General features: G+C 38.3%; 1 protein-coding gene and 1 pseudogene across 1 annotated transcript in view; one reads left to right on the forward strand and one right to left on the reverse strand.

The window, feature by feature from the left end:
* Positions 1–10,896: 10,896 nt before the first annotated feature.
* Positions 10,897–11,015, reverse strand: LOC128699039 (5S ribosomal RNA; annotated as a pseudogene).
* A 3,283-nt stretch (positions 11,016–14,298) lies between these two features.
* Positions 14,299–14,581, forward strand: part of LOC138854350 (opioid-binding protein/cell adhesion molecule-like) — a 275,215-nt gene continuing 274,932 nt past the window's right edge. Inside the window, exon 1 of the mRNA XM_070096967.1 lies at positions 14,299–14,581. This exon is cut by the window's right edge and continues 789 nt beyond it. The gene's annotated coding sequence lies outside the window, so the exon portion shown is untranslated.

A 14,581-nucleotide genomic window follows, 5' to 3' on the forward strand; every position in this document is an offset into this window, starting at 1 on the left:
GTTTTCTGAGAGACAAGTAACTCCATTCTAACAGTAACCTTCTGAAGACATCACTCTACCAGAAATTATTTATTAGTTTAATGACTCGTGCATGGACAATATTTTCACAATGTATACACAATATTCTTGGAAACACAAGGACAATGTTGACCTCGATTCGAGTTTGCAAGTGACAGCTCTGGTCAACAACTGGATCCAGCTTTATCGCATCTCTTATACGAACGTTACTTCCTTGTAAATGAATTAAAAAATAGATATATAATAAAGGTAATACTAGGGAAGAATTTTATATAATCCTAGGTATTATTATGGTATTACGGAGGTAGATGTATTACCTACAATACAGTTGTAACGAACATTTCAGAACAAGCTTTGGGTGAGACATTTCGCTCTTGGAAAAGCTTTATCAGGTCATGACTTTTAGCATCACACATAACGAAACTTTGTCCAGATAAAGAGGTCGCTTTGTAACCTGTGTCATTTCTTCAGCAGTTACTGACTTGTAAAAATAAATTCGACTTTCCTGAGCCTTCCATTCCTCGCTGAGAAGTGGAGTGTCAGGGGTAAGTGGATATCAGCTGCCCGTCTCCACTTTCCAATTAGGGCAAACTCATCCACTGTTAATGGTAGTGTATACCGACCTACAAGCTCCAGAGAACACAAGGAAGAGCACCAATTGGCTTGGATCAAACTAGAGAAGCGAAAATATCCTGCATTCGTTAGGTAGGAAAGAACCCTTAATTTTTTTTTGTCAGTAATTAGCAGTAAAAATCCTCTTTCTCAGGCAACGATACATATAAAATGCTATCAAACTCTTATTCCAACAGCACATCGATTCATGAATAATCACTTGTCTCCGTTCACTCCGGTTTAACACGCTCAAAGAAGCCTGCTGGACGCTCAAGCGGCTATTGCACAAAACTTCCTTTACCCCCTTCCCTCCCAACCATTTCATTGATTACCCTTTGCCTTCCTAATATCCAATTCTGCTCCATCCTCTCTACATGGGCAACCAACACTAAATCCGTAAGGTTCATAAAGTGCTTGAAGAATAAGAACTAATCAGATTAATTGCAAGGGAAAAATAGCATTAATTCCATAAATAAATATCCGAACATCATCATCCAGGCACCTTCCTTGAAGAGTGCAGACTGGTGACAGTAAATGCACAGCGTCCTGAAGATGTTTGTCGTCCAACGTACGTGTGTGTGTGTGTGTGTGTGTGTGTGTGTGTGTGTGTGTGTGTGTGTGTGTGTGTGTTGACTTAGATACGATGGCTTTGGACTGGATACTTTGAGCTCCGGGGCTCTTAGGAGGTTAATTAGTGTACAAATTTGAGTTTCCCATTAAAAGTTTGTTAATTACATAGCTATGTATATGTGGCATGTTTGCTAATAGTTGTGGTACTTCTACTGATGTTATTGCTCCTAGTACCGTTGTTGTTACTAGTACTGTTATTGTTACTACTAGCACTGTTGTTGTTACTACTAATACTGTTGTTGGTAATGTTGCTACAAGGACTATTATTGGAGTTGATGTTATTGTTGGTGTTGCTTCCCAACGAATCGTGAGATGATGATTTTTAATAATAATTAGGTATCCTGAAATGGGACCTTTGTGTAGATGCCTGAAAAAAATTCTCTCTCTACTTTTCGATTTTATTTCTCTCATAACTCGAGAACCCGTCATCCGATCCGATTGAAATTTTGAACACTTGTGTATGGTAACGAGGAACACATTCTAAAAACAACTGATGTGTGCACGTTCCCTTTGACCAAAGTAACTGAACCCTTTCCCAGCATCCTGGAATGGTTTGGATAACTTCCAAAATCCCCAGTGACGTATGTAGCTTGAAACCTTTACAAAGGTGCCTCCAAATTCGACGACTTTGGAGAGTGAGATTCAATTAAGTAATTGCAGATTTGACCACTATGTGTAGCATGGTTTGAAATTTTGATTTCTCTGTAATCTCCACGATCAAAATAAATTGCTGCCTGTTCATGGCTGTTGTATTTTATGGCCAATATAATATTCATTAAGTTTGTGTGTTGGTAAATTCAACAGTCGGATCTCAAATGGCTGAAGAAAATAATTTATTACATAATATCCTGTAATTGTAACTGAAATGGTAATTTGCTATTTTTTGATCATGTAATTGAAATTGGAATTGAAAATCCGTAGAGTAATTATAATTGTAACTGACTTTGAAACTTGTAATTAATTTAGTCTGTTTACCAGTCCACTCAAAAAAAATTAGCACTGAAGATGTTAAATATCAGTTTCTCTGATTTTCTTAATAAATTATGAACTGTGTAGCGTCCAGTGATGGATCACCTTCATAGAGGCTGAATACAACACCCTACTGAATACAACACCACTGAATACAACACCCCACTGAATACAACACCCTACTGAATGCAACACACCACTGAATGCAACACACCACTGAATACAACACACCACTGAATACAACACACCACTGAATACAACACACCACTGAATACAACACCCCACTGAATACAACACCCCACTGAATACAACACCCTACTGAGTGCAACACACCACTGAATACAACACACCACTGAATACAACACACCACTGAATACAACACACCACTGAATACAACACACCACTGAATACAACACACCACTGAATACAACACACCACTGAATACAACACACCACTGAATACAACACACCACTGAATACAACACCCCCACTGAATACAACACCCCCACTGAATACAACACCCCACTGAATACAACACCCCACTGAATACAACACACATTAAATACCACTATGGGAATGTCTGAAGTAAAGAAAATATGGTGTAAAATAATACATTTGTATATGAACACTGAATTACACACACCATCTTGACTCGACGTTGACTGGGCTGCCATCTGTGGACGGTGGATCGAACCTCCTCCAGTACTCCTTGTATTGAATGATAAATACATACTTGGTGCTTAAATACAATACAATCATTTATTTCTTCACGTACGATAATATAACTTCATTACAACATCAAACAAATAATTTTTTGTTCGAAATACTGAAAAAATAACATTTATTAGCCATTTTAGGTTGAAAATAGTATAACATAGCGACAAGTTGAAGATTAAGACACATGTACAGCAGTTGGGTGTCTTTAATGATGAAACATTTCCATAGTCTGGAACGATATCATTCCAGACCATGAAGCAGAATCCTTCTCCAGGCTGAGGGACTGACCACCTTGTTCCAGACTGTGGAGCAGAATTCGTCTCCAGGCTGAGGGACTGACCACCTTGTTCCAGACCGTGGAGCAGAATTCTTCTCCATGCTGAAGGACTGATCACCTTGTTCCAGACCATGGAGCAGAATTCGTCTCCATGCTGAGGGACTGACCACCTTGTTTCAGTCCATGGAGCAGAATTCTTCTCCATACTGAGCGACTGACCACCTTGTTCCAGACCGTGGAGCAGAATTCTTCTCCATGCTGAGGGACTGATCACCTTGTTCCAGACCATGGAGCAGAATTCTTCTCCAGGCTGAGGGACTGACCACCTTCTTCCAGACCATGGAGCAGAATTCTTCTCCATACTGAGCGACTGACCACCTTGTTCCAGACCGTGGAGCAGAATTCGTCTCCAGGCTGAGGGACTGACCACCTTGTTCCAGACCGTGGAGCAGAATTCTTCTCCATGCTGAAGGACTGATCACCTTGTTCCAGACCGTGGAGCAGAATTCGTCTCCAGGCTGAGGGACTGACCACCTTGTTCCAGACCGTGGAGCAGAATTCTTCTCAATGCTGAAGGACTGATCACCTTGTTCCAGACCATGGAGCAGAATTCTTCTCCAGGCTGAGGGACTGACCACCTTCTTCCAGACCATGGAGCATAATTCTTCTCCATACTGAGCGACTGACCACCTTGTTCCAGACCATGGAGCAGAATTCTTCTCCAGGCTGAGGGACTGACCACCTTCTTCCAGACCATGGAGCAGAATTCGTCTCCATGCTGAGGGACTGACCACCTTGTTCCAGTCCATGGAGCAGAATTCTTCTCCAGGCTGAGGGACTGACCACCTTGTTCCAGATCATGGAACAGAATTCTTCTCCATGTTGAGGGACTGACCACCTTGTTCCAGATCATGGAACAGAATTCTTCTCCATGTTGAGGGTCTGACCGCCTTGTTCCAGACCATGGAACAGAACTCTTGTCCAGGCTGAGGGACTGATCACTAAAAATACTTTTTCTCCAAAGTTGATGGACTGATTACACCATGTTTATTTCACTTCTACGCCTGCTCCCTCTGTTATTTGATTGAGGAAGCCTACCATGAAGTAGTTATCTTGCCTGAACCACTGACATCCTACTGCTAATGACAATTCTAGTATCAGTAACATCCCTATCCATCCCACGTTACGAAGGATGCTGTATATACTATGCCCATTATCCGACAGATGGCTCCAACTTCATCCTGTTCCCTACATGTATGTCTCATAACAATAAAAATGCTTTCAAATGAGCTGATGTAGGTAACAGCTCTTAGCTTGCCAATAAAGTTAGGAATCCTTAACCTGTAAATAGCTTGTCAATAAAGCTAGGGATCCTTAACCTGTAAATAGCTTGTCAATAAAGCTAGGGATCCTTAACCTGTAAATAGCTTGTCAATAAAGCTAGGGATCCTTAACCTGTAAATAGCTTGTCAATAAAACTAGGGATCCTTAACCTGTAAATAGCTTGTCAATAAAACTAGGGATTCTTAACCTGTAAATAGCTTGTCAGTAAAACTAGGGATCCTTAACCTGTAAATAGCTTGTCAATAAAACTAGGGATCCTTAACCTGTAAATAGCTTGTCAATAAAACTAGGGATCCTTAACCTGTAAATAGCTTGTCAATAAAACTAGGGATCCTTAACCTGTAAATAGCTTGTCAATAAAACTAGGGATCCTTAACCTGTAAATAGCTTGTCAATAAAACTAGGGATCCTTAACCTGTAAATAGCTTGTCAATAAAACTAGGGATCCTTAACCTGTAAATAGCTTGTCAATAAAACTAGGGATCCTTAACCTGTAAATAGCTTGTCAATAAAACTAGGGATCCTTAACCTGTAAATAGCTTGTCAATAAAACTAGGGATCCTTAACCTGTAAATAGCTTGTCAATAAAACTAGGGATCCTTAACCTGTAAATAGCTTGTCAATAAAACTAGGGATCCTTAACCTGTAAATAGCTTGTCAATAAAACTAGGGATCCTTAACCTGTAAATAGCTTGTCAATAAAACTAGGGATCCTTAACCTGTAAATAGCTTGTCAATAAAACTAGGGATCCTTAACCTAACCTTGTCAAACTCTGTGTAAAGAAAAAAAAAAGCTGTATTAACCGGGAATTTATGCCTTTTGAATAGTACTTGGATGATTACACACAATGACAGCTCGACAGAAATACAGTAGTTCCTGTATCGCGTTAAAATCTTTCGTAGTTAAATTTCCGAGTGTTTGGCACACGCCCTCTGTACGACATCACAAATGCCTTTATTTTCAAGACTGAGCTTGATATTTCGCAGAAATACACAAATATTGTCTCTCCACTTGTGAACTTTGACTCTTGTACCGAATTCCCTTTACAAAGAAAGTTATTTGTTCCTCTATTTTATGTTGTGGGCAAAAGACTAACAAAAGTCAACAAAAAGTCAGCCCGCAAAAAGTCAGCCCGTAAAAAGTCATCCCGTAAAAAGTCATCCCGTAAAAAGTCATCCCGTAAAAAGTCATCCCGCAAAAAGTCAGCCCGTAAAAAGCAAGCTGGCAAAAAGTCAACCCGTAAAAAAGTAGCCCGTAAAAAAGTCAGTCGGTAAAAAAGTCAGTCGGTAAAAAAGTCAGCCTGTTAAACGTCAGTCGGTAAAAAGTCAGTATAATAACTCGTATTAAGTACTTGTAGAAATTATTATTATTATTACACAGCTACGGTGATACATGGACACAAAAGACAGACATAACATAATAACCCAAACACATCAATATCCTGTGACAGACACATCAATATCCTGTGACAGACACATCAATATTCTGTGACAGACACATCAATATTCTGTGACAGACATCAATATTCTGTGACAGACACATCAATATTCTGTGACAGACACATCAATATTCTGTGACAGACACATCAATATTCTGTGACAGACACATCAATATTCTGTGACAGACACATCAATATTCTGTGACAGACACATCAATATTCTGTGACAGACACATCAATATTCTGTGACAGACACATCAATATTCTGTGACAGACACATCAATATTCTGTGACAGACACATCAATATTCTGTGACAGGCACATCAATATTCTGTGACAGGCACATCAATATTCTGTGACAGGCACATCAATATTCTGTGACAGGCACATCAATATTCTGTGACAGGCACATCAATATTCTGTGACAGGCACATCAATATTCTGTGACAGGCACATCAATATTCTGTGACAGGCACATCAATATTCTGTGACAGGCACATCAATATTCTGTGACAGGCACATCAATATTCTGTGACAGGCACATCAATATCCTGTGACAGGCACATCAATATCCTGTGACAGGCACATCAATATCCTGTGACAGGCACATCAATATCCTGTGACAGACACATCAATATTCTGTGACAGACACATCAATATTCTGTGACAGACACATCAATATTCTGTGACAGACACATCAATATTCTGTGACAGGCACATCAATATCCTGTTACAGAAGCATTCATAGATAGTAACGAAGCAGTGAGATATAATAAGCAAAGGGATTCTGTCGGGCCGAAAAGGCCTAAGGAAAAGGAGGCAAAGAGCAATGGCCCAACAAGATGGATGCTTATGACAAGTGGAGTCCCACAAGGATCAGTTCTCGAGACAGTCGTACGTGTCCGTGTTTGAAAATGGTTTAAAAGATAAGAATAAGTGCCTGCGAAGAGAGGTTAACAAGATCTAAATACACTGCGTTAAAGGACAGAGGATGCAGCATGCTAACACGGAGAAGAATCTATAGTAAGCATATTATCGACAATTATCTTTAGAATAACTACAGTATAAGCGCGACCGGGATATTTAATACTGCATTTACAGATGTCAACAGTCATTCAGGACCTTGGACAAGATGTATGGAGGTGACCATGTCAGTTCAAGTTTGTTCAAAATCTATGAGTTCAGAGGTTTAATTCACGTATAATCGTTGAACATTAGAAAATGATCGAAGCAAACAAATTAAGGCTTACAGAATTATATGAGAAGAGAACCAGATGAGATATGTACAAGACGTATAAGATACTCAGAATTCAAAAATAGTGGATAGAGGCTATGAAAGAAGTGGATCAGGGAAATGAACAAAGGTTCAAGACGCACACCCCAGGGAAGTCAAGAAATATTCTTCACCTTCAACTATATTAACAAGTGTGAAACAACATTGATGAGTGTTGACAAACTGTGCACAGTTTTCAGAGTAGGTATGATAGGAACCAAGATCTTATAAGGAATTAGTGTAACCTGCTGCCTGAGTATTATTATTTTTATATTTACTGTGAAGTGCAAACCCAAGGAAGGGGAGATAATTAAGTTATATCTAAGGAAGTGAAGAATATATCTACATCCATAGAATAAGAACCTCTCTCCAGTATCAAGGTACCAACCTTGAAGAGGATTATAAATTAACGTACAATATACAGAGGATCTCCAACGTACACTCTAAGCGTCCTTCCTCAAAATGCGAAACAGGAACTTTATCAGGGTAGAAACATTTCAATAACTTTTACCTCTCCAAATTGTGGTTATTATTTTTTCCACACAATGTGTGGAACTAACAGCAGCAACCTTCACATGGAGTTCCGGTCATTTTGATGACTGGTGACTGAACATCAATAGTGCAAAATAGGTGAAAGCTATTTACAGTGTATCACTCCAGCATAGAGAGAACAAGTGATTTGAAAAGAATCATCAATGGCTTCGCATCCCTAGTTTTGAAAGTTCTCATTATCCTTCCTATAATTTTCTTAGATGTGGTAGAGACACTGTTATGCTCTTTGAAAGAGATTCCCAGACATTATCACTCCCAGGTCTTTCAAATTATGTTTATATTAAAACATACACCTATATGGGATTAAATCTGTTTGAATCTCATTCCACGCACGCTGTTTTAGCCCTAAAGATTTAGTACTTACCAGGGAATATAATATTAATACAAAATAATATGGCATTCGCTCTCATATCGGGTAGCAACGTGTTGTACACAGTCAGGTTTGCTGTAGCCGTGATTCGTCTGATGCGTCTAACATGTGTCCGGTCTTCAAGGATCTAGTTGCTGTAATTATCTTTGTTTACGGATCTGGTGAGTTCTTACTTTTGTATCAATGTCTTAACGATACGTGTTAAATATAGAATTTACTGAACCAAAAAGAATCGAATTTCTGATATGATTTATTAATACATTTATTATTCAACAACACTGCGATTAGCCAAGGACTCGAACCCATGATGCTTTGGCCCGCCTCACTGTGAGCGAAAATCATATGACACTCTAACCCACAGGACTACCAAATCCTACAAGAAACAAGCACCCAGCCAAGCTAAGTATGTTACCCTTGGTCCGAGGGCATATGGTGCTGGGGGAGCCTCAGAGCTAATTTCATTCGACTCCCTGTTTGGTGTAATAGACCAGCAAGCAGTATTTTATATTATTATAACCACGAACTAGTGGTATTGATCAATAGCAACATTGCGACTAGCCAAGAACTCGAACCAGTAGGACTCGAACTTTTAGGATTTGGTGGTCCTGTAGGTTAGAGATTTTCGCTCACCATGAGGCGGGCCAAAACATTATGGGTTCGATTCCTTACCTAGTTGCAGTATTGTTATTGATCAATACCACTCATTCGTGGTTACAATAATATATTTGTGTTACAAACGTAAAAATTGCAAAAAAAGTCGACATTTTAAATTTAAGATGAATTAAAATACGAATGAAATATATGTATAGGAGTTCCTAACGTTTGGATTTATTTATTTTTTTCCAAGTATTTTATGCCACGTTCATATTTAGTGGAAAAATAGTTCATAAGTTTATTTCTACTCGTCTCTCCAATGAAAATGTTAAACCACTTGAAATTATTGTTAAACTCCCTTGGTATTTTCTGCGCAGGTAATTCAGCAAAGAAACATCAGCTGAATTCAATAGTTTAATCCGCTCTGGTTTAGACAAGTAATCAGCTTGAAAATACGTATTTGCACAAGTATTCATTATGAGCGTTCGAGTGTAGACTCGTCAGGAATGAGATAGTTTAGAGAGAGTTTTCGTCAGGAATGTGAGAGTTTAGACAAAGTTTTCGTCAGGAATGTGAGAGTTTAGACAAAGTTTTCGTCAGGAATGTGAGAGTTTAGACAAAGTTTTCGTCAGGAATGTGAGAGTTTAGACAAAGTTTTCGTCAGGAATGTGAGAGTTTAGACAAAGTTTTCGTCAGGAATGTGAGAGTTTAGACAAAGTTTCCGTTAGGTATGAGATGGTTCAGGTAGTTTTCGTCAGTGTTTAAACAAGGGCTCATGCATATATATATATATATATTATATATATATATTATATATATATATATATATATATATATATATATATATATATATATATATATATATATATATATATATATATATATATATATATACACAATTTACGGTTGATTGTAAAGTTAGATTTTGTTTAGATTGAGTAAGACTTTTTACTTTAGCTTAGGTTAGTTAGTTAGGTTAGGCTGTATTACGTTTCGTTAGGTGAGAAGACTGCTTAGATTAGGTTATTCTAGACTCTGTTAGCTGTGCTTTTTTTTTCTTACCTATTATCACCGTCGATGATAATGAAGAAACAGGCTACAGAAGTCTTTAGTGGAAGAATGTTTCGCCCTTTGTTGACTGATGAACCCTCCGCATAGCTAAACGTTGTCCAAATAAAAGCGTATCTTGAAATATACGTCTTTTCCTCACTTAGGATACATGTTTACTTCCTTCCAAATGTTTATAATTTTGATCTCAATATCATACTCCGTAATAAAGATTGTCAAGTGTTGCACTTGTGTCATAGTCATCAACTTATCAATATTGTTTACCATTAAGGTGATGTGGTCTGATATATACTACTACTGCCCTTGATGCTTCAAGTGCCTTACTCTTATTTCCTGGTCCTCTTGCACTCTCCAATGTGTTGGTGAAACCCCGAGGCTTCCATTACGAAAGATTTAAAGAACACACGAGCAATGTTCGCCTCGTTGACACTAACAGCTCATTCTTCTGTTAAGTTTGAGACTACAGCCTCTCCCTCGCTTAAGTTATCTCTGCATTTTCGGCTCTTATCAGATGCTATCGTGTTGAATTTACCCTGAAGCACATTATCAATAACGAGAATCTTATCCCCAGTTTTGATTCTGTTGTTGCTAGTCTCTACCAGTACACTGTCTTGGTCTGCTTTAGATGTCTCCTCATTTCCTTCTTACATGACATTACTAATACATTTTACGAGGTTCCTACTTGCGACTTAAGCATTACACGTAATTCTTTTATCCGCCAGTAAAAAGGCCTGTTTAGATTTGTTCCATTCCCTGTAATGTGGTTTTTATTTACCAAAAACACTGTCATATAGCATCTGAATACGTAATATGTTCAGAAGTTTTAAAAGTTTTGGAAGATTTGAGGGAAGTGAGACTAGGACTGTGATATAGATTGACGGGTAGATGAAATTGATAGACTGACTAGTAGATAAGGTGGCAGGCGAATGAAAGAGTGAAATGACAGTTCACTTTACCTGGAGTTTACCTGGAGAGGGTTTCGGGGGTCAACGCCCCCGCAGCGCGGTCTGAGACCAGGTCTCAAAAAACATTCATGCCAACAGCATTTGGTGTTCCTAGGCGGTCACCCATCCAAGTACTAACCAAACCCAGCGTTCCTTAACTTCGATGATCGGACGAGAAGTGGTGCGTTCAACGTGGTATGGCCATTGGTGAATCAATGAGTATTAAAATGAATAAACAATCTGGAAATGTTTGAAAAGGTAATATCAGTTGTGTACGCGAGATCTATGAACGGCTTCAGGTATGGATAGATTTTTAAGCGAGTTTCCGAAAACGGATGAATGGGTGCCCGATTCTCCGCCTTCTGAAGCAAACCCCAGTTTTCCATCAAACATACGACTAATTTGTCTTTCTGCAGATTGTAAATGCGATCTGACGGAATGTTGCATATGCAATTATATGTAATTGCATTGTATTACACAGTACATGTAATTACGTTGTTATCTAGAGGCATAAAAAATTATGCATTGGACCAGATGTAATTTGTCAGCAATTATGATTGCTATCATTATCACAGTTATTAATATTATAATTCTCTGCATTAAGTATTCAACTAAATTTTGTATTTTATTATTATACTTATTAAATTTGTTATGCTACTTATTCTTATGCTTATTATTGCTATTATTACTCTTATTGTAATAAGGTATTCCTGAAGGAACTTATTTTTTTTCCTTTCTCAACTTTTATGGGTTTTACTTCCCTTATAACACGAGGTTTTAGCTAATCGTCTTGAAATTTTCCCCGCTGGTGTACGGTAACTAGGACAAGATTCTAGGAACAATTGGCACATGCTGGTGCGTTATGACCAAAGTTGTTGACCCCTTTCCCAGGATCCTGGAGCGTCTGGGATTACTTGCAAAACCCATAGAGGCGTAGCTTCTAACGTTCCAGAAAGGAGCTTTCTAATTAGATGAGAGAGGAAAGCAAAACTCAAGTAGCAACATTTCTGTTAGTTTTAAGTTTAGAAGAATTTGTTGATAAATGATAGACTTCTGCACCATTTGGGTATCGTTAATATGGAAGTGTTTCGCTAACAAGTGACTTCTTCGGACCAATACAGAGAACGGTGGAAGATTAGAAGGAGTTTGAGGTAAACAATCCCTCAGCCTGGAGTCGGTGTTTTGAGAAAAGATGATCTCAACACATCGACTCCAGGCTGAGGGACTGTTTACCTCAAACTACTACTACTACTGTTAAACTTTTCTCTGCATTGGGCTGAAAAAGCCACATGATGGTGAAGAAACGTTTACAGAATATACATACCCAAACGTGGCACAAGTCTCATTTATCAACTTGTCGATTTTCAAAAACCATTTATTCACATAAAATGCGTTAAATTTTGAGTCCTGCTAAATTACCTAAAATATATTTGAGTAACTTTTCTAAATGGCTTCATACAAGGTATTTCGAAAAGATAGACCCAATATCAAATCGGGTTCATCTCTTTGAAACACCCTGTATTTAATTCTGGATGCTTCTTAAAGGACAGGATGGCAGCCATTAAGTCTAGTTTTTGTTTGGGCAAATTTACCGACACACTAAATTTGCTTATAAAACAAGGAATCGATGGAATCAGTGCAATAACCGGAGAATGCCTCTTCCGATCGGCTTCAAATTTTCACCCCTTTTGTGCCTTCCCAGAGAACAAGCGTAATGTTACCAGTCCCCAATTTGCCAGTTTTATTAACTTAAAAAAGACTAGTCATATAGGCTTCAAAATATTAATTCTTATGCCTTCCTTGAGAAAAGGGACGCCCTATAATATTTGTCAGGAAACAGGACAAGTGTTTCCTGACGCTAATCTTAGTTATATGATGGACCACAGCTGGAAATTTTGGTCATCTGACCGAGGACTTCCGCTGGCTTACCGATCCACGTCTATAAATAATAATCGTTATGATTATAACTATCAGACTATAGTCACTTTGTAAGTAAAAAATTTAAATGTAATGAAGCAGTTACCGTATAATGTGCTTTTCTGATAAGCTTCAGACTTTCACTTCTTAAAGAAAGCTTGCCTTTCACTTTGAGGTTGTAAATGGTACACAATACCGACAAGATGAAGAATTAGACATACAATGAAGACACCCAGGTGTTACACATAAGTTAAATAAAGATACACATATGTTCCATATGTGTCTAATTCATTTTCACTTTAGCTTTATAAATGCCGAAGTACCAATTTTTATTAAGTAAATTAGTTTACCTGTATTAGCTAGAGAATACTTTTTCTGATGAATCTTAATTGGAAAAATTCTTGCACAGAGTTTGAGATACGTAGAGTTAATTTTCCAATTTTATGGAAAGATATGTATTAAATTTAACTTCCTGTAATTAAAAAAACAAAATACATATTTTACCTTTGAGGACTTTAGAGAATTTTATGGAAAATATAACTGCATGAAAGAAAATTAAGGAAATAATCAAAATTTACGTTTTAAAAGCGATTTTAATTTCCACGAGTTCAGTGAAGCCTTAAATACTTTACGACTTTATGCCAGAGCCGGTCATTTGGTGGTTCATTAGACGCATACACAACATCCCGGTATCTGTTTTGCAGACGTTTGGTGGTGCATTAAACGCATGGGCAACATCCCAGTATCTATTTTGCAGACGTTTCGCCAGTCTATGGTTTAATCAATACAATAGAGGGACATAACCACCTCGTCTACAGTCTTTGGGTTATCACACAAGATTAAATATACGTATGCACGCAAATACGTGCATGCATACATGCAAACACGCGTGTATCCATACGCACGTAAAAATATCACATTGAAAAATAAGGTATAAAACCTGGGCACTTTCATGACCTTACACATCTTCAGAGGATGTGTAAGCACATGAAAGCGCTCTGGTTTATATTTCCTATTCTCACTGTGGTATTTTTACATATTTGCAATCACGCGTTTTATTGTGATTTCTTTCATATGCAAACTCATACATATGAATACACACGAGAAACATACCTACATGAATACTAACTCACATTCATATATACATTTGTGCATACACATTTTACAATTTGCTGTATTTCTAGCAGCAATAGTACTAGTAGCAATAGTAGTAGTAATTTTAGTAGCTATAGTGGTAGTAATAATAGTAGCTATACTAGTAATAGTAGCGATAGCAGAACTATTATTAGTAGTAGTAGTATTAGGAGGAATAGTAGCAGTGGTAGTAGTAGCAATAGTAGTAGTGGTAGTAGTAGTAGTAGCAGCAATAACAGTAGAAGTAGCAGTAATTGTTATTGTAGTATTCACATGACTCTGAAATGACTATCAAGTTCAGATACAGGTAATGAGGGAGGGAAGGGAGGTAGAGAGATATGGATAAAGATGGAGAGGTATGGAGGGAGGGAAGGAGGAAGGACTGGTGGGCGGGAGGGAGGGAGGAAGGAAGGACTGGTGGGTGGGAGGGAGGGCCACAGAAGGCAGAAAGGAGAGTGCCAGTGGCAGTGTGCGGCTGGTCGCTGTGAGGTGAACATGCGCGTGCTTAGATTCCCTTACCTCGTCTGATCTTATCCTGGAGGTGGGGCTGTAACAGTGGCTCGCAGGAACACGCTCGTCTGGGTAAACACCAAAGTCAACAGACCAGAGCCTCTAAAACTCTCTCAAACCTGCAGTTTCAAAGCTGATTTACAGAGTTTATTATTGCTGGTAAAAAATGCTAATGAAGAAATATTTAACTAGCTTTCTAGCAAGTGGGAGGAAG

This window comes from Cherax quadricarinatus, chromosome 55, assembly GCF_038502225.1.
Source record: "Cherax quadricarinatus isolate ZL_2023a chromosome 55, ASM3850222v1, whole genome shotgun sequence".
Lineage (NCBI taxonomy): Eukaryota > Metazoa > Arthropoda > Malacostraca > Decapoda > Parastacidae > Cherax > Cherax quadricarinatus.